General features: G+C 35.9%; 1 protein-coding gene across 2 annotated transcripts in view; it reads left to right on the top strand.

Moving 5' to 3' along the window:
* CFAP299 (cilia and flagella associated protein 299) overlaps positions 1-22,379 on the top strand; it is a 625,888-nt gene that overhangs the window by 407,871 nt on the left and 195,638 nt on the right. The gene's annotated exons all lie outside the window — the stretch shown is intronic.

The following is a 22,379-nucleotide window of genomic DNA, read 5'->3' as shown; positions in this document are numbered from 1 at the left end:
AGTGCAGGAGGGTTCTCTTTTCACCACACCCTTTCTAGCATTTATTGTTTCTGGATTTTTTGAGAATGGCCATTCTGACCAATGTGAGGTGATATCTCATTGTGGTTTTGATTTGCATTTCTCTAATAATTAGTGATGTTGAGCATCTTTTCAAGTGCCTCTTGGCCATCTGTATGTCTTCTTTGGTTAAATGTCTATTTAGGTCTTCCACCCATTTTTTTAATTGAGTTGTTTGTTTTTTTGAAATTGAGTTCCATGAGCTGTCTGTATATTTTGGAGATTAATCATTGTCCATTGTTTCATTTGCAAATATTTTCTCCCATTCTGAGGGTTGTCTTTTTGTCTCTTTTATGGTTTCCTTTGCTGTCCAAAAGCTTTGAAGTTTCATTAGGTCCCATTTGTTTATTTTTGGTTTTATTTCCATTACTCTAGGAGGTGCGTCAAAAAAGATCTTGCTGTGGTTTATGTCAGAGAGTGTTTTTCCTATATTTTCCTCTAAGAGTTTTACAATGTCTGGTCTTAAATTCAAGTCTTTAATACATTTTGACTTTATTTTTTGTATGGAGTTAGGTAGTGTTCTAATTTCATTCTTTTACATGTAGCTGTGCAGTTTTCCCAGCGCCACTTATTGAAGAGGCTGTCTTTTCTCCATTGTATGTTTTTGCCTCCTTTGTCATAAATTAGGTGACCATATGTGTGTGGGTTTATCTCTGGGCTTTCTATCCTGTACCATTGATCTATATTTCTGTTTTTGTGCCAGTACCATACTGTCTTGATTACTGTAGCTTTGTAGTATTGTTTGAAGTCAGGGAGCCTGACTCCTCCAGCTCCGTTTTTCTTTCTCAAGATTGCTTTGGCTCTTCAGGGTCTTTTGTGTTTCCATACAAATTGTAAAATTTTTTGTTCTAATTCTCTGAAGAATACCACTTGTAGTTTCATAGAGGTTGCATTGAGTCTGTAGATTGTGTTGAGTAGTATAGTCATTTTCACAATATTGATTCTTCCAATCCAAGAACATGGTATATTTCTCCATCTCTTTATGGCATCTTTGATTTCTTTCATCAGTGTTTTATCACGTTCTGAGTTCAAGTCTTTCGCCTCCTTAGGTAGGTTTATTCCTAGGTATTTTATTCTTTTTGTTGTGATGGTAAAGGGGATTATTTCCTTAATTTCTCTTTCTGATTTTTCATTGTTATTATATAGGAGTGCCAGAGATTTCTGTGCATTAATTTTGTGTCTGGCAACCTTACCAAATTCATTGATTAGTTCTAGTATTTTTCTGGTGGCATCTTTAGGATTTCCTATGGTTTCTTTTTGTGTTATTTACATTCTCACCTTCTATAATATCTTGGTAGCATTCCGCATAGTTGACTGCATGCTAGTTTTACTCAATTAGCATTTTCCTTTGTCTGCCCTGACACAGCTAGTACTTAGCTGATTTTTTGTTACTCTCAGTCTTTTTTGTCAAATTCTATGATATTCAACTTGAAATGGTAAAATTCATAGTGATCTCACTCAAACTTTCTTCTTTTCTCACTGTTTATTCCATGTCAGGTGTTCTTATCTGTATTCATGGCTATATGCTGAAAAATTACACATTTATATCTACAGATCAAACATTTTTTCTGAATTCCTGATTTATCAGCTTACAGGCACTTGAAATCAAATATGTCCAAAAATGAACTCATGAACTTTCTACAACTCTCCAATGTTCTCTTGTTAGGTAAATCACACCTATTATCCAAGTTCTAGGAAATCATCCTTTATACCCACCTTTTCTTTTTCAACTGTTATATACTGTCGCCTGCATAATCCTGCCTTCTATTCATTAAATATTTCTCTTTTCAGCCACCATCAAGTCATAGATTACACCAACAGCTCTCTAATTAGTACCCTTACATTTACCCTGTAGCCCTAGTGCCTTTTTCACATTGAAGAGTAATCTATTTAGGATGCAGGGGAATTGCCTGGTGGTCCAGTGGTTAGGACTCCACCCTTCTACTGCAGGGGGCACGGTCTGTTTGATCCCTGATCAGGGAACTAAGATCCCACATGCTTCGAGGCTCACCCCCCCCCAAAAAAAAGGATAGAATTCAAATATTAAGTTGTCATTCCCTTGTTTAACCCCCTTCAGTGATTTCCCATGCTTTTGGAGTAATAAAAATCCCTTTATCCCTTAATGTAGCTTAAACAATTGGGCATAATTTCATCTTGTTGACTTATTCAACCTTATCTCTTTTCACTCTCCTAGATGAGTGTCTGTTTTCCCTACTAGATTGTAAACTCCAGGAAAACATAACTGTTTTTTTCTTTTTTGACACTTAGTAACTATTTAGTTTTTTTTTTTTTTTTTTTGTGGTACATGGGCCTCTCACTGTTGTGGCCTCTCCCATTGCGGAGCACAGGCTCTGGACGTGCAGGCTCAGCAGCCATGGCTCATGGGCCCAGCCGCTCCGCAGCATGTGGGATCTTCCTGGACCGGGGCTTGAACCTGTGTCCCCTGCATCGGCAGGTGGACTCTCAACCACTGCGCCACCAGGGAAGCCCTATTTAGTATATTTTTGTTGAATGGATAAAATGTATCATGGTGTTTTCCACATTCTCATTTATGCTGGAATATCCCTTTTTTGGTTTTAGATGTTATCACTGTTTGTGAATTTGCTCAAATTGATTTTAATACAGTGTCTTTATTTATCATATCCCTAAGGCGATCTCTTCTCATCCATATGCTCTGCCACCATTTGCTTATAGACCTGGAACTGGCTTTGCCCTCTTGGAAGGATTGTACATTCTGATTACTTGCCCATGTGTTCAGCCTGTGTATTTTTTGCCACACTGCAACAATGGGTGGGGTTCAATCTTTCTTTTTGGTAAACATTTGGGGTCCAATATTAAAAGTAAACTTCTGCCCATATATACAATACAGCAGCATGAAGACCATACTACTTCCTAATTAACAACTCTCTTAATTTTCTCTTTCTCTATAGAATGATATGATTTTTTTCTCTTTAACCATTTCACATTCACTAGTTAATAGGAAACATTTGTGCAGACATATATGGTAGGGCTCTATTTACATGCCATTAAATAGAAAAAGAACATTCATCCACTTATTTTAAAACATTTATTGAATAGTTAGGGAATCATGAATAATAATGCTACATGGTGTTCAATCCATGGAGGTAATACTGAGTATGAGGTACAAGGCTTTGGAATGTACAACCTGGTTTTGAATCTTCATTGCACCACGTAAGAGCTGTTCAAGCTACTTGTTTTGGTTTCCTTATGTATAACATGGAAATAAAATCTCATCTTATAGGGCTGTTGTGAGGATTAAAAAAGAAGCATTTATCACAGTACCTAGCACTATGTAAGCAATTAATAAATCTTAGCAATTACTAAAGTAAAACTTAGGAAGATAAATCTTTTGTATGAAATTATTGCTTATACTATAAAATATATTCTAAAATATGACACGTGCCAATACTTATTTTTTCTAAAGTAAAATTTCTAATATTGTATGAATAAGTTATACAAATCCATGACAAATCATTTAAACTGTTTAAAATGGTATTATAATGAAAAGTCTCTCTGCTACCCTTGTTGAATTACATTCAAAAGTAGTAATATTTTTAAAAATTAAAGGATATCACTTTAAAGTATTCACAATATGCCTGACACATCTAGATCATTGTTAAGTGCTTTGCATACTTAAATGGGAAGAGGATTCTTTGTGTTTAAGTCATATTGAAAGCCGCAGCCCCTGTGTGAGTTACTTTTGCAATACCATGGTTTGATCATGTTGTGACAACATCAGAAACAAAACATGCTTTGGATTATGTCAGACTCTGCTTAAACTATTCTTCAAGAAAGACAAAATCATAAAGAATGCTGCAAGTTAATACCATGTTCAGAGTTTCAGAAGTTTGGTTCACCTTTTACTTGTCAACTTATAATATAGGCCTGAGAAAGGAAGGAGGAAGAGGAAAGTATGAATTCCAGGCAGCATGATAAATTTCCAAACACAAAGTCTTATCAATTACATGCCTTCAGAGTAGTAAAAGTTGAAGGAAGTGAGGAGCTTTGTTCAAAAGAGAGAATTGTCTTTCCAATTTTCTTATCTTTTAAAGTTTATTCTTTGAAAATTTCAGGTTAGTGTTATTACTTTCATTTTTCCAAAAGTGTTTCCATGATTTTCTCTATTCTGCCTTCTCTGAATATCAGAGTTGCTGCTCACAAATTTTTATTTATTAAAAAATTAACTGACAAACAGGTACTGTGAGAAATACGATGAAGAAGGAGTAGAAGAAGAAGAAGATGGGAAGGAATGGCAAGAAGACAAAGAAAAGACAGGAAGAGGGAGCAGAACAAGAGGAAAGAGATGAGATCCCTGCTCTCCAATGTCTAAAATATTCACCTGTACAATTATCTCTAACTAAAGAGTAAAATTATGTACTCTATTAGTTTGCTAGGGCTGCCTTAACAAAATACCATACACTGGATGGCTTCAAACAACAGAACATTTTTTTTTCACAGTCTGGAGGCTAGAAGTCCAAGATCAAGGTGTCAGCAGGTTTGATTTCTTCTAAGGTGCCTCTTGAGCTTGGTTTGTAGATGGCCTTCTTCTGGTGTTTTCACATGGCCTTTCCTCTGTATTTCTGTGTCATAATTGCCTCTCCTCGTAAAGACACTAGTCATATTGGATTAGGGTCAGCCCACATGACCTCATTTTGCCTTAAATTACTTCTTTAAAGCTCATTTTCCAAATCCATTCATTCTGAGGGTTAGGACTTCAACGTATGAATTTTGGGGAGCACAATATAAGTTTCTATAGTATGTTTTTGAGCAAATTAGAATACAAAAAGAGTAGAACAATTAATTCCAGCCAAAGAAATTTGGGAAAGTTTCATGGTAGAGGAAATATATATTCCTAAATTCACATACATATCACATGATGACAGGTTTGAATTTTAGGGCTATAGTCATTTTCAATAAATACTTAATATGTTGAATATAATAATATTGTATGCATGAGTAGGATTAATTTTTCAGGGAGCAAAGTAAGTATAATGTCCTTAGCTGTTATTTATGCAAGAGAAATGTTGAAACATTCCAAGCCCTCTGCATTAATATTCAGTTCAAAGAAATATTCTATATTAAAGATTGTTTTAGTTATAAGTGTATACATGGTCTGTTTTCCAAAATTATTTCCAAGTGTATGTGCCTTAATACATTTCCCTATAGTTTTACCTCTTTGCTATCACTCCAGAATAAGAATCTGAAATGAAAAAGAGTTAGGTAATTTAGTTTAAAAGGGGGAAAAAGACCATTTTTTAAATTACATTTAAGTTTTAAAAAATTAACAAGTTGTAAACCAGGAAGTGAAAAATTATAAAGGTATGCAGACATCCTAATTTGAGTTGTCTTCTTTTCGTTAAATATTAAATATTCTTTTGAAAGAAATGGTGTTGTATTTTTGTAAAACATAATCAGACTGGTTTAAGTTCAGCTTACATTTCTATTGTTTGCAACTATTCCTATACTGAAAAGATGAAGCATTCTATTTGCAATATAATTACTATTACTTTTTCCACATACTAATTTAATATGTCTTCTATAGACCAAATGCTTGAGCCCCCACCCCAATTCATATGTTGAAACCTAATCCTCAGTGTGATGGTATTTGGAAGTAGGGTAGGGCCTTTGGGAGGTGGTTATGTCCTGAGGACAGAGACCTCATCAAAGTGATCAGTGCCCTTATAAAAGAGACCCAGAGAGCTCCTTTCTCCCTTCCACCATGTGAGGACATAGTAAGAAGCTAGCCATCTGTGAACCAGAAAGCAGGTTCTCACCAGACGCTGAATCTTTCGGCACTTTGATATTAGTCATCCCAGCCTCCAGAACTGTGAGAAATAAATTTATGTTGTTTATATGCCATCCAGTCTGTGGTATTACAGACAATGTCTCTGTAAAGTTGGATGCCAAGAACAACTTCAAGAAATGCATCTGTCATTAGGAGGGAAAAAGCCATTTCAGTATTTTTAAATAAGAAAAATCTCAATAGATGAAATCTAATACGTTCTTAAAATAATGCAGACTGTGATTTATGGAGCCTTTACTTAAGGATATGAAGTAGAAGTACTTACTTATGACAAAGCTGAAAATTAGGACAAGGATGATGATGATAATGGTAATGGTGATGAATAACCAAAATTCTCAAGTAGCTGGAAATTGTCTTTTTTTTTTTTTTTTTTTTGCGGTACATGGGTCTCTCACTGCTGTGGCCTCTCCCATTGCGGAGCACAGGCTCCGGACGCGCAGGCTCAGCGGCCATGGCTCACGGGCCCAGCCGCTCCGTGGCATGTGGGATCCTCCTGGACCGGGGCACGAACCCATATCCCCTGCATCGGCAGGTGGACTCTCAACCACTGCACCACCAGGGATCTGGAAATTGTCTTTGATTCCCCTTTATCACTTTTGGTCCAGAGGAAGCAGGCAACTCTAAATATTTTTGAAAGCCCATTATCTAGCACCTGGTTCTCAAAATCTATACTTTCTCTACATCTAAATATATTATCTACTTCTCAATTCTGTTACACTACCAAGATTCTCAGTGCAACTGAAATTGGTATTAAGAAGAACTTTCTAAGAGTATTATTAAGGTTAATTTTAGGCAAAATGGTAGGCTAGCAAAATAAGTGTATTTAAATTACACCATTACCTAAAATTGGTCTTTTATATCACAGAGTTTATATGTGCATCCAGCTTATTATTTTGATTTGAATAATTACTTATGATTGAGACATGATCCAACTTCTTGGTCATATATTAAATAATTCATTCTATATATTTTTTAATTTGAAATTTATTTCTGCTGTAACATAAATTAGAAATAGAGGATTCATGGATAACTTAGACCATGCTATAGCTATTATGATAGTTACGTATGCGGTTGTTAATTTTTTAAACCTTTATTTAAATATTCTATTCAATGTAAAAAAAGTCATAAATCACAAGCTGTGGTTCAAGGTATTATCACAAAGTGAACACACCTACATAAATACCACCAAGATCAGGAAATAAAACACTGCCAGCATCCCAGTAGCCCTCCTTTAACCTCTTTCATCACCGATACATTATTCCTCCTTTTTATTCTCCTCCGTAAAGCAAACCAATATAGATTAGTTTTTCCTGGTATTGAATTTTATGTAAATAAACCATGCAGTATGTATTCTTCTGTGTTTGGCTTATTTTGCTCAGTATTATTATTGTGGGATTTATGTTGTTGTGTGTAGCAATAGTTTATTCATTTTCATGTTTGAAAATGTCTTAGATTATGTTCCCCAGAAGCAAAACCTGGGATAACAGATTATGTTAAACTGATTTTATCATTCCTAATAAAATCCCAAGGAAAAAAATGGTAGGGGACTGTGGGAGGGGGATAGAGGTTAGAGGCCAAGCAAGGTAAGTACAATATAAAGCAAAGTTGCCAGGAGGAATTGTGCCCAGTCTCACACGGGACCCCTGTGCAGAGTAACTTGAAGACAGAGCTATCTGGATCAGGGCTAGAGGAATTGGGAAACTTAGACTCTTGCACCTATCACTCATTGGTTAAGGGTTGCCCATAAGGTACATAAATTTTCAGGCACTTCTGGCTCTCTGGGTGCACAATAAATTAGGTTCCTGTAGTCTAAAGACAGCCTGATCTAGGTGCAGGTGTTGGCTGCTGAAAATGAAAGTACACCAAGGAAGATGGCAAAGGAGTACAAGGACATATGGATGGAGCGCTGAAGATCTGTTACAAATAATATACCATTGTATAAATACACCAGGATTTATGTATCCATTATATGGTTGACAGACATTTGGGTTGGTTTCCAACCCTTGGCTATTATGAATAATGCTGCTTTGAACATTCTTTGACTTGTCTTTTGGTGGACTTCTCTATACATCTATACTTCTATGCTTCTCTATACATTCTATACATCAATATAGGAAATAGACCTAGCAGTGGAATTGCTTTGTCGTTAGCTCCTCGTGTAGTACAAAATATTAGCAGTTCTCCATAGTAGTTTTAACACATCCCCATCAGGAATGTGTGAGACTTCCAGTTGCTCAAGAGCCTCAGCAAAATTTGAGATCTGTCAGTCTCTTTCTTAGCCATTCTAGTGAGTTGCATTTCCCTGCAAACTCTAATATAGAGTTGACTTTTTTTTTGGTTATCTTTATTGGCCATTTAGATATCTTCTTTTGTGAAGTTGTGTGCTTCATATTTTATTGTCTTGGCCTTTCTCTTGTTGATTTGTAAGCATTCTTTATATTGTTTAGATTTGAGCCCTCTGTTGGTACATGGTGCAGTAGGCTGAATAACGGCCCTCTAGATATATCAGGTCCAAATCTCTGAAACCTATAAATGTTACTTTATGTGATGGAAATTTCACAGAAGTGATTAATTAAGGATATTGAGATGGAGAGATGACACTTTGTTATCTGGATGGACTGTAAATGCAATCATAAACATCATTTTAAGAGGGAGGCAGAGAAGATTTCCCTGGTGGCGCAGTGGTTGAGAGTCTGCCTGCCGATGCAGGGGACACGGGTTCGTATCCCGGTCTGGGAAGATCCCACATGCCACGGAGCGGCTTGGCCCGTGAGCCATGGCCGTTGAGCCTGCGCGTCTGGAGCCTGTGCTCCGCAGCAGGAGAGGCCGCTGCAGTGAGAAGCCCGCGTGCCGCCAAAAAAAAGAAAAAGAAAAAGAAAAAGAAAAGAGGGAGGCAGAGGGAGATTTGGCGAAGACATAGAAGATAAGGCGACAAGGACTTAGAGCCTTGTCCTCGCAGCCTCAGAAGCCTGAAGAGGCAAGGAAGAGATTCTCCCTCTAGGGCCTGCTGACAATTTGATTTTGACCCAGTGATGTTGATTTCAGACCTCAGTCACCCAGAAGTGTGAGAGAATACCTTTCTGTTGTATTGGTTTTTGGTAATCAGTTAGAGAAGCTTTAGAAACTAATACACATGGGTTGCACATATCATCTCTGCCATATAGCTTGCATTTTCATTCTTCGAATGGTGTCTTTGATGAAGAGAAGCTCCCAAAATGAATGTAGTCCAATTTATCAATCTCTTTCTTATGGTTAGTGCCTTTTTCTTGCCATGTTTAAGAAATATTTCCCTGTCCTAATGACATGAAGATACTCTCCCATGTTATCCCATTTTATCTTGCATATTTATGTTTACCAAACACTTAGAATGGGTTTTTGTACATAAAATGAGGTAGGGAAGTCAGGTTTTATTTTTTTCCCCTGTATGGATATCCCTTGGATTTGGGACCATTTATTGAAACAACTTTCCTTTCCCCTCTACCCTTCAGAGGCACCTTTCTTGTAAATGAGATGATTGATTCCATAGAACTGTCTCTACTTTTGTCTCTGTTCCATTGATCTATTTGTCTGTACTTGCACAAACACACCTTGATGTTAAGCAGAATAAGTTCTCCCATCTTGTTATTCTTCAAGGTTGTCTTGGCTATTTGACCTTTGCACGTCCATAACTGTTTTACAGTCATTTTGTCAATTTTCACAAAAATATTGGATGGAATTTTGAATTTTATTGACTCATAAACCATTTTGAGAAAATCGGGAGCCTGTAAAAAAATGGCCTTTTCAATTCATGAATATGATATTTCCTTCTATTCATTATTCAAGATAATGTTTTAAAATTTTTACTAGATTTATAAGTGTTTGATGTTATTATCATAAATGATAACTTGAAAATGTCATGTTCTTAACTCTTTGTGGCTCTTAAATACAAATATGATTGATTTTTAAAAATATTAACTTTCTATCAAGCCAAATGGTTAAATTCATTTACTCTAAAAAAATCTTTTGCATTCCCTATATATACAATCATATTATACACAAATAAACTATTATTTTTTTCTTTTAAAACTCATAGATGTTGCTTTTTTTACTTTTCTCCTTTTTTAAAATTTCATTGATGAGGCTTTCCACTACAATTTGAATAGAATTGCTAATAGCAGGCAACCATTTTTTCCCCTGGTGTCAGAGGGAAAGATTTACCACTAATTATGAGATTTGCTTAAATTTTTTGTTGATTTTTTTATAAAATTAAGAATATACCCTTCTAATGTTAATTTTGCTGAGATATTTTAAATCACAAATTTACACATGCTTCGTTCTGGATGTTATTTGAGGGAATAATTTTATTTCCCCCCCCCTTTATTCTGCTTAATGTGTTGAATAACCTCAACTGATTTTCTAATATTAATAAACCTAACCTGGCAATGATGGATTTTTTTTAATATATGACTAAAATTCGTTTGTCAATTTTTTTTTATATAGAATTTTATTTAGTTATTTATTTTTGGCCACGTTGGGTCTTTGTTGCTGCACGCGGGCTTTCTCTAGTTGCCGCGAGCGGGGGCTACTCTTCGTTGCAGTGCACGGGCCTCTCATTGCAGTGGCTTCTCTTGTTGCGGAGCACGGGCTCTAGGCATGCGGGCTTCAGTAGTTGTGGTTCGTGGGCTCTAGAGTGCAGCCTCAGTAGTTGTGGCGCACGGGCTTAGTTGCCTTGCGGCATGTGGGATCTTCCCGGACCAGGGCTGGAACTCGTGTCCCCTGCATTGGAAGGCGGATTCCCTCGTTTGTTAATATTTTGAACATAAATATTCGTAGCTATATTCATCGATTAGATCAGCCTGTAATTTCCTCTTCCTGTAATGTTTTCAGATTTTGGCATCAAAATTATCTTAGCCCCATAAAACAAATTTGGATGTATTTTCTCTTTTTCAGTATTCTGGAAGAGTTTTTACAAGATTAACATTGTTTCTTCCTTAAGTGATTAGTAAAACTTACTGATGAAACTATCTGAGATAGAGTGAGATAGAGTTTTTTTGTTTGTTTTTGGTTTTTTTTGTTGTTTTTTTTGTTGTTGTTGTTTTGTTTTTCTTTTTTTTTTTGCGGTATGTGGGCCTCTCACTGTTGTGGCCTCTCCGTTGCGGAGCACAGGCTCCGGATGCGCAGGCTCAGTGGCCATGGCTCACGGGCCCAGCCGCTCTGCGGCATGTGGGATCTTCCCGGACCGGGACACGAACCCATGTCCCCTGCATCGGCAGGCGGACTCTCAACCACTGCGCCACCAGGGAAGCCCTGAGATAGAGTTTTGTTGTAAGAAAGATTTTTATTTATGTATTCAATGAAATTATTTCTTCTTATGTCAATGTAGTGGGATATGCTTTTCTAGGAATTTTATATCTTCACAGACTTTCCAATTTGTTTGCATAAACTCTGTAAAACTCTTTTCTGACCTTTTTAAAGTCTGTATGACCTGAAGTAATGTTCCTTTTTCATTCTTGGAATTGATTATGCTTTCTCTCTCTCTCTTTTGTTGAACAGTCAGTATCACCAGGTGACATTTTTATTATTATTATCAAAGATCTAAATTTGTCTATGAGATTCCACTCTATTGCTTTTATCTTTTATATTCCCCTCATTTTATTTTTCTTCATTTATTTTTTATTGTTTTTCTGTCTCTCTGAGATGAATACCTAGGGACTATTGATTTTCTTCTTTTTTTTTTTTTTTCTGTTCTAATATACTTATTTTAGGCTGCTCCACCCTGAACTTTAGGTCTTCCCTTTGCATAGTGCCTTAGACTGTCTTCCTACCACCTCTTGTCCCTCTCCCAAGAGTAAGAAGACTGCTGTTACTCAGTGCTTGCCATCCTGCTGGGGTGGGGGACAGGGGCATTTTTTCTTGATTAAGAACTAGGTGTAGGTAAGCACTCTGTCAATGGGTATTGAAATAGGGCATTCTCAGTGACTCTGTCCCAATCCCGGATTCAGGTCTGGGTCATACATGTATCCCCCTCCTCTCTCCTCCTCCAGGGGCGAAGTGGACTTTTTCTTAGTTCCATTCTTCTAGTTGCAGTGAGTTTTCAGGAGGTCCCTAAGGGTGACAGTTTTTTTGGCATTCCCCCACCATTTTAAGGCCTTTTTTCCCCCTAGGGAAATAAGAGGAAGATCTGGTCAGGTGTTGAGCCTTTTCTAAAAGTGGTCACTCTTCAACTCCCCTAGGCATATGCCTTACATATACTTTCTCATGACTCTCATTGGTCTTTTTTTTGCAGGAAGAACCTGAGTGTTTGTGTGAATTTCCCTTGTGTTTGTGGTTCTCACATGTTCTATATTCTCTTGCTGTCCACAGTCAGCCTTCAGCAGTTTGTTAAAATTTTTAGCTGAATTCTTCCAGTTTTTCACTGGGATCCACTCTAGGTAAGCAAGAAAACTTGTATTCTGTCTGTGGAGATGCCTGCCTTTCCGTAGACTTCATGTTAGTTAGTTTGTGACTTCAACTCTGATGAGTTCAAGAAAAGTTGTGTTTGCAGGTTGTCGAAGGTATTGTAGGTATTGTCTACCTCCTGTGTGGAAACAGGTGTTCATTTCTAAGTCATTAATGGTCAATCGGCAACAAGAATCTTAGTCTTAGAGGTCCAGGCAGTCTGAGGTTTTCTAGGTCGATAGTAACCAAATGAGATAGAGCCGAGTCTATGGACGGGGTGAAGAGGGAAGAGGTAGATACATGGGCAGTGGTTTTATTTCTCTACTATTGTTGCCTGATAGTTTTATAGAAAGAGTCATAATGTACCATTGTTTGGTCTGCTCTTTGAGAGAGGTGAGTAGAACCAATAGGCATTAGGCTAAATACAAAATTGCCTGCTCTGGAGTCAGATCTAACAAAAGAAAAACAACCAAACACAAATCATGGGTGAAAAATGCTAAACTCTTTGTAAGACATTAAAATCTAATACTTCGTTCCATTTCATTTGATTGATTTTGAAACCATTCTTCAATGTTTTTTCAATTATATATTATGACAAAATACTTTGAGAATGAAATTAAAGGACCATAAATCCTGTAGAAAAAATACTTAAAAGATTGTGTAGAAAATGATTTCATTCAATTATTAAGTTCACCCTTTACTCCTCAGGGTGATAATGAAAGTAGAAGTTGAGCTAAATGGGAAGTGGAAATCCAACATAATCCAAGATAGGTCCTAGATAGGTCTTTGTGAATCCTTGAGCAACTCAAGGGCTCCCTTTCTAATTCTTGGTCAGCGAGCAGTGAAGTTTTCATTAGAACTCTGTGGCCAGCAGAAACATCCGCTTAGTTCATTTTACTAGCAAGTATTTTTGTACTTCTACATAAATAAATAAAAAAGACTGGTTCAAGCAGGCCTGTTTCTTTCCTTTGGTGCTTTTGGTAACAAAGGGCTAGTGTCAGTTTTAGGGCAACCCTCCCATCCTGCCCATGGTCTCTCTCATTAGAGTTATCTGAGAGCTATATTGTATGGACTCTGCTCTCTCACCTTCAAGAAAACATGTTACCCAAGGTCGTGAAATGAAGGGAAAAACACATGTCCTCCGTTAGACCCCTTGTTGTCCCTCAAAATTTCATCTTCTTGTCACTGACCAGGGTTCTTGGATTCCTTAATCAATAGAAATTGATAAGAAGCCAGACAAGAAATTCAGGCAAGGCTTTCTTGGGACTCATGCTACAACACGAGGGAGTGAAAACAGGTAACAGTTTCCCTTGCTTACTCCCTGAGTGGGGGGCGAGCTGGTTCCTTAAGTAGGGTAAGGGTAAGGGTAGATCCTGGGGTCAGGCAGGAAGGGTGGCCTGGGTGTTCTGCTCACCCACTTGGTGGTGCTGTGTGCAGGGATCCTATGCAGGACCCTGCTTTTGCCCCCAACACCTCAAAAGTGGCACTTGGTCTTTTTGTATCATGTTGTTCATAATTTGCTCCAACTGAGTATGTTATTTTTAGTCCCTTATCTTTTCTTTGTATTCTGTTGCTTGAAGAGACGTTTATCTAGATGCAAGCACTGCAGCAAAGGGTTCCAGGTCCCAGGTCCCAGCCTGTCTCATTTTCAGAGGAAGCCCATGTACCTCTGCTTTGCAATTTAGGTAGTTTTAATGTAGAAAATACTATGCCTACTTTGAATCAATTGTAATAGTTCTCCAGCTAGACAATCAAATAGCATGTTAGATTAATGTGTGTCTTCATTAGTTTTGTTTTCTGTGCCCCAAGTTTTTCATTTTTTTCTTTCTTTGAAGAAAGTATGGTTTAGATATTTGGCTGGTTGCCTTTGCACAGTGTCACTGCATCTATTTGTCTTTATACAAACATATTACAGTTTACTCTTTAAGTATGAAAACCTGTGATTAGTTTCCTGTTTGACCACCATCAGTGGGCTTAAGATTATTATCCCACAACTGAATTCAGTTGACAGGCTCCTCAGTACTCTGTGTCAGGAGTTGGCAAACTATGGCCCACAGGCCAAATCCAGCCCATCACTTGTTTTGTACACTCAGGAGCTAAGGATGGTTTTCATATTTTTTAAATTATTTTTAAAATAACATCATAAGAAGGGTAATATTTTACGACACATGAAAATTATGCCATTCGAATTTCAATGTCCATAAATCGAGTTTTATTAGAACTTTATTTGCTTAGTATTTTTCAGTAATTTATTGGAACGGCCACACCCGTGTGTCTTTGAAATATTTATGGCTGCTTTCTGCTATGAGAGCAGAGTTGAGTAGTTGCCACAGAACTGTATGGCCCACAAAGACTAAAATACTGATCTGCCAATTAGCAGGAAATGTTTGTTGGCCTCTGCTGTCTATAAAGTATCTAGATTGATCACGATCAAGAATATTTCAAGGAGAAAGAAGTGTGCCAAACAGTAGATGATGCAAAGGAGTTATCATTGTTATCATTACCTAGAATTCATGATGTCCTAAAATGTACTGGATTTTTACAAAATAATGTAGTTGATATTTGTGGTTACATGCAGCTAATACTGATTCCTCCCCAAGAATGTCCACACCATGGTTGGGGTTTTAATCAATTTTAAAATAATGAAAATAATCACTCAAACCACACCTAGAAATCAGTACTATTTTTCTATTCCCATAACACATCAATGTTTGGTTTTTCTAATGTTCTGGTAAGTCAGTTTTTATAATCTCTCTTCATTAGTTTATATGAGACATTGGACAGAATTTTTTAAAAAGAGAAAGAAAAATTATAATTAGAAGTAAAATATCAGATGTTTGATAACTACTGAAAGTTCAATTTTAAAAATATATTATTAATCAAAAAATTGGGGCTTCCCTGGTGGCGCAGTGGTTGAGAGTCTACCTGCCGATGCAGGGGACACGGGTTCGTGCCCCGGTCCAAGAAGATCCCACATGCCACGGAGCGGCTGGGCCCGTGAGCCATGGCCGCTGAGCCTGCGCGTCAGGAGCCTGTGCTCTGCAACGGGAGAGGCCACAACAATGAGAGGACCACGTACCGCAAAATAAAAGAAAAAAAGATTGTTTAAGATTCAAAATTCAGTAAAAAATAATTTTAAAATTGTATTTCTCATGACTACAAACAATTGGGTTTGTTACCTTTATCCTGAAAGCTTCTATAGTTTCTTACCAGAGGTAAGATTCCATTATTCATATTGCTAGCTTAGTATTAGACATTAGCAAGTTAATGTAGACATTTTTTCATTGTTAAACATTAGTTCTAACTTTTCCACAAAATCACTTTTTTAATTTTCCCAATCTAAGTTGAATTAAACTGGTATTTCCTCCTAGACCTATGTTTTATAACATATGCATTATATAAACAATAAAGGATAATAAAGAATTTCTAAAGGACATAACTTTGTGGACCTAAATGATATTAATACAGATATAACAATATTGCCCTTTTCAAAGTTTTATTAAATTGATTGCAAAAAAATGTATGTCAGGCATGTAAAGATGGTATATTTTCTAAGGCTAGCAAAACAGAGAGAATTATATGTCAAAGATGTCCAGAAAGCAGAAGTAAACTTCCTCAAATATGGATAAAATCAGGGTAAATTGTATTGGCCAAAAAGAATTCCTACCATCTTCTAAATATTAAAATAGCAGGAAAGCATTATTAATGTTTTTTGTACTGTCCTGGATTCTTATTCTTAAAATTAACTCTGGAAAAGAGGTGGTGAAGCTCACTGAAATTACTTTGAAAAATATATTTATATTTTTATAAAAAATAAGTCATGACCACAAAAAGACATAAAACTTGATTTGTGTAATATTCGTGCTTAAAACTTCCTATTTCTTTTTTTAGCGTGGTTTTAGTGAATCACTTTATTTCAATAAATCTTTTTGAATTCCTCTATTTGCCAGGCACTGTGTTAGGCTCTGAAGGAGGATATACACTTGGTCAGTATGTAGACTGATTCTCCAGGTGCTCACAGTCCAACAGTTGATGTAGAATTTGTACAATTCCTACATGGCCAAATGTGTATCAGATAAGGTTATGAGAAAAAAGATTTAAAGTGGTAGTCTGAGATCCTATTAAAGCGAAAAACTTGAATGCCATTGTTATACTTTGAACTTCATTTGTACTCATTAAAAACTTATGAGTGGATAGTAGTTATGATTATAGTTGTACTTAAAAACCATAGAAGAAAAATGTGAACAAAGTTGTCTTTTGTTTTATATGTTTGGTTTTGTTGTTTTATGTTTCTCCTTTCAACAAATATTCTGACCTATGTTAAGAAATGGGAAAAAATATCAAATTAATAATATTGACTATTGTATATCCATGGCAATTTTGACACCACCATTATTTCACTTGTTTGTGGAATTATTATACTTTTTTTTTTGGAATTATGTTATTGTTGTTCTTGTTGTTAGAGTATAGGACAGACTTGCCATAAACATAGAAAACTGGAAGTATTTGATATCAGTGTTACAGGGATTTAACAAAAATAGAAATAATGATGATTTGTATAACTTTTACACTGAATTTATTTACTAACTTAATTAATTCCATAACTTTATCCCATATTTTATTCCTGATTTTCCATAGCTTTATTTACCTCAATATGGACTTAATCTCCTTAAGCATTTTTTTCCTTATATATTAAAAAACCCTCTAGATCTTATCACAGCAGTTTTTTATTTGGGATTGTGTTATGGGTAAGTTTGCCCATAGCTGCAGACAACCTTTTTACAAGTCTAAGAAATATGTCCAAGGACGGAGAAAAATCTTTATTTAGCTTACCCTGGTTTAGTCAACGTTATGGCTTTCATAAACTTCACAAAGCTAGACTGTCTTTTTAAATTTTCATATTGGCTCAATTTATTTCTGCAATGAACATCTACTAAGAAATCACTAACCTGAATTTTGATCTTTAGCATGTTTAACAAAGTATGAAATAACCTGAAAGAGAGAAATAGTGGTTATTACTTTCTGTATCAATCAGGGTTTCATCACAAAGCAGAACTACTACTATGAGCATTATGGAATAATGGACCCATTGTAGGAATTGCATCTTACATAGCTGTGGAAGAAGTTGGGGAATAATTTAGGTGTCCGGAAGGAAGAAGAGCTGGACATAGAGCAAGGGAGAGATAGAACAAACTAAGACCCACTACCCCCTCTGCATCTATTTCCACCATATCTAACCACAATGGCATTCAAAGCGCAATGGCCACTGGGTAATTTCCAATTTCCAAACCCTGTGCAAATTTCTCTTTTGCCTAACTTTAGCCAGGAATTATCCAGGGAAGGGGATTCTGAGAAACAGTTTCAGCTTAGCTAAGTTGACACAGTACAAAACTACCACACTGCTCTTTTTAAAAAATCATTTATATATACTTTCACTTATTTTACAGTTATTTAATAAGCACTTACAAGTTTCCAAGCCCCTTGTTAGTTGTTGAAGATACGGTTCTAAACAAGAATGCCACTTCTTCTCAAAATTCAACTTTTTTCAGGGACAAAAATGTAAGAAACAAAATAAAAGTGTAACAAGAAGTACCCGTAAAAATGGGAACAGCAGAGGCCTTTCCAAAAGAGTTCACCAGAGAAGACTTCCTGGGCAATGAGACATCTAAACTAATACCTGATGGATGAACAGATGTGATGGACGATGGGGGAGAGAAGTAGAGGAAGGAACGTGTGAAAACATGTGAAATGCCCCAGAACCAAGAGATATCATGGTGTCTTGGGAGAACTGAAAAAAGTTCAGGATAACTATCAATAGAATGCTGAGTCCCCAGGAGGACTGCGTAACCTGTGATGAACAAATTACTGTTTCTTTGGTAAACTGTTATAAATATATTTAATTTCTTCCTGTCCCCATACTCATTTTGATAGTAATTCAGTTATCTGAGGATTGTCATTTAAAAGTTCTTCTGGTCCTAGATAAAAGTATGCTTTAATTGATATTATTGTCTCACAGCAGATGTTTTAGAAATAATTATATCAGATAGAAACTGCATTTTTTTAAAAAAAATCTCAATTTAAATTTGTCTAGAAGTATAATATAAACAAGAACATGTGTTTAAGAAAATGTTTTTTTCTCTCTCCATATCCTCTTAGCAACAAGTCCTTTACTTCTGGGTGGTCACTATGGTGGTCTTTGTTTTTCCAAAGGAAAATATAAGAGGACTCTCCTGTAAACTAAAACAAGTGGAACTTTGCTTAGAATTAGACTACTAAAGAAACCACAATCGTGGGCGCATTACTTCCTGTTGTTATCAGCATGGTCAATCTCTAGTTGCAATGATGTGCGGCACTATTCAAAACTGAAAAATTTATATATTTGTATCAATATAGGGGGAAAAAAGAGAATGCTTCACCTTAGATTCAAATACCCAGGCTATAAAAACTAAAGTATAGGGACTTCCCTGGTGGCACAGTGATTAAGAATCCGCCTGCCAATGCAGGAGACACAGGTTCGAGCCCTGGTCCGGGAAGATCCCACATGCCGTGAAACAACTAAGCCCCTGTGGCACAACTACTGAGCCTACGCTAGAGCCCACGAGACACAACTACAGAAGCCCACGTGCCTAGAGCCCATGCTCCACAACAAGAGAAGCCACCGCAATGAGAAGCATGCACACCGCAATAAAGAGTAGCCCCTGTTCACTGCAACTGGAGAAAGCCCGCGTGTAGCAATGAAGACCCAACACAGCCAAAATTAAATAAATAAAAATAAATTTATTTAAAAAAACCTAAAATGTATATTCAATAAAGTAGATGCCTACACAATGTATACAGGAAAAAAAGCAAAAGATTTCCTCTATATCTACAATAGCCAACTCTGTAAAGGATGAAAATTAATAATAAATATAAAATAATTAGACAATAATTAGAGAAATAGCTTAACAAAAAAATTCAAGCTTTAAATAATGTTAACAAGCTCTGATCAAATTTCCAATGCAAGTTTATCTAGTTTTAAAGGCAATTTTAATATTTCTTTTAAGTAATATTCAAACTATGTTAGGAGAGCATAAGAGAATCCTGTATAGTAAAAAGAAATATGAATCTACAAATATCTAATAATGTGATATTGGTACAGAAGTAGATAAGCAGGTTAATGGAGATGAATAGAAAACACAAGAACGGAAATGTGGTTGAATATCTTTGTGCATGTTTATGTGTGTTTGGGGTTCAAATATAATAAAGTATCATTTTAAATCAATAGATAAATTATTAATTATTCCATAAATGGTGCTGGATTTTAACTTGGTAAAAAATATAACAGTATATGCATATATTAATTTGATGCAATTCTGATAAATTTAGGTTAAGTTTTAAAAATTGAAAACCTACGTTTCTTTTCTTGCAAGTTGATGGACTAAGATAACATCAAAAACTTCCCACACATACATAGAAATGCTGGGAATGAAATATAAAAATGTTGATCTCGTGGATAAAAATCACAAGAAAGAAAGATACATGAAATAAATGATATGCTTTTCCTTTTGCCTGGGACAGTCCTGCCGTCCAAGTGTAAGTGGACTTCCAAAAATATCTTGGTTTGGATGACTCCACTAATTATAAACAGGAACTAGAAGCTCATGGACTATTAATGCACCTGGTCCTGGTGTGGGGGATGGAATATGGTGAGAATTGAGTTTGTAGTTTTGATGTCAGTAAGTTAGAGCGTAAGTTTAATGCTCATGTAGGAATAGGAGATGTGGTCTTGAGCCCACCAGAGGAGGGGAGTTGGGGCCCTTAAAGTCTGTACTGTAGTGAATGACGTATTTCTAGATCCCCTTTCAATAAAATGCTTATTATTCCAGTTGTTAGGAGTGCCTGGCAGACAGTCCTTTGCTACCAGCCCCCTTTGGAAATTGCCTCAGCTAAAGAGAGCTATTTCACCAGAGCCATGCCCCTGTCCCAGGGTGGCCAGCATCCAACGACTGATCGACAAGGGTATAAAGACCTGGCCCTGTTTCCTCAGTGAGAAAAAACTATAAAGGGCCATCCCAACTCCAAAGCCACACGTAAGGTCAGCAGAGGCATTTAATGTAATTGCATACAGCTTAACTTCTTCCATTGTCCAATCTTATTTCCTTTCTTTTCCTTCCAGAGGTGTTAATCCCAAGAGCATTCCTAATGGCTTGAGCACTAAACTCTTTTTTCAGTCTGTATTTCAGAGAACCCAATCCATGACATGTACACTTGGTGAAAGAGTGGACTGCAGGTAACCTGCCTAATGGCACAAGAGGGCTATCTGTTTTTCCAAGATACTGCATAGGAAGGGAAAAAAAAGAGAAGTCCAACTGCTGGATGTGGGCCTAGCCCATGCTGAGGTCCAAATTTACTCTACCCACGTGGTTCAGGAAGCCTTATGCTTTATAAAACATATCAAGAAAATTCACTTTATATTAATTGGTAGACATAAATATACTAAAGAACTAGAGTTTCAAGAGTTTAAGATAATTAGATTGAAATTTTAAAATTAGTGTTTTTAAATGAATAGATTAAAAAATAAAATAAATAGGTCATCAGAAAGAACAAGACACTATGAAAATGTTAAATTTTAAAAGAACTAATGTGAACTTCTAAAATGTAATAAAAACATTGTATTATAATTAAAGGAGGGGAAAACCTCAATGGACAGATTAAATAACATTAAAAAAATGGAAGAGAAAATTAGTAATTCAGAATATAGAATTAAATAAATTACCCAGAATGCAGTATAGAGATATAATATTTTGTAATTAATAAAGAGGTTATGACACACAAATGATAACATGAGATGTTGGACCACACATCTACTATAAGTTTCAGAAGGACAGAACAGAGAAAATGGCAGTGAAGCAGTACTTGAAAAAACAGTAGCCAGGAGGGACAAGAGAGCGGTAAGGGATTAAGAGGTACAAACTACTATGTATAAGATAAATAAGCTACAAGAATATATTGTACAGCACAGGGGATATAGCCAATATTTTATAATAACTATAAAAGGAGTATAATCTATAAAATTTTGAATCACTATGTTGTACACCTGAAACTAATATAATATTGTAAATCAAAGTATACTTCAATTTTTTAAAAGTAAAATTTTTTTAAAATAAATTTAAACAAACAATAGTCCCCAGTTTTTTTGAGTAGTTGAAAGTCATGAATCTTAAGACTTGAGAAGCATAATGAGTTAACAGCAGGATAAATAAAAATAAACCATCACCTAGACAGAATATAGTGAAATGTATAGCAACAAGAACAAAGAAAATACTCTAACTATAGAAAAAATCCAGGTCATCTACCAAAGAAAAACAGATTGACAAGTTAAAATGTACACAATAGTATGAAACGTCAACAACAATAGAGATCAAAAGACAATGAGAAAATAGCTTCAACTTTCACAAGGACAATAAATGTTACACTAGAATTCTAAACTGTTGTTTAGGTAAAATATTCTACTTATACAGATGTGTAATATATACAGGAAATAATTTGCTCATTTTTAAGCACTTAAGATAATTGAATTTTATCCTCTCTACACAGTTGAAATATGAAATCATTAGCAATGGCCAAAGACTAGTTTTATATCATTTATGGGGTCTTTTCAGCTAATACAACACTTTGACAACATTTCTACATAGCCCTCAGACATACATACACACACACACACACACACACACACACACACACACACACACACACACACACACAGAGTTAAATCAGACAGGAGTACCATTTCTCTTTTACAGAGAGTGAGATTGAGGTTCTAAAATACTTTGAGACTTCTTCAGACGTTTTTGATTCATTCCTTCACTCTCTTTATTATGCCACACAAATTAAAACCAAGCAAGCAACCAAAAAACAACAAAAAAAGAACTATCATGAATGTTGGGATTTTTGTGAGTGCCAGATAACATTCTAGAAATGACATTTTGTATTTGAGGTCTAAGTAACTGAAATTTTGCCGGATCTCATCAAATTTTGCTTTGCAAATTGCTATAAAGCCATTTCCTCATTCCTATTTAACTCCTTGATTTAAGAATCTTAA

The sequence above is a fragment of the Delphinus delphis genome, chromosome 5 (assembly GCF_949987515.2).
Source record: "Delphinus delphis chromosome 5, mDelDel1.2, whole genome shotgun sequence".
In the NCBI taxonomy this organism is placed as follows: Eukaryota; Metazoa; Chordata; class Mammalia; order Artiodactyla; family Delphinidae; genus Delphinus; species Delphinus delphis.
The sequence above is the reverse complement of the archived record's forward strand: the minus strand, read 5'-3'. Positions and strand labels throughout refer to the sequence as shown.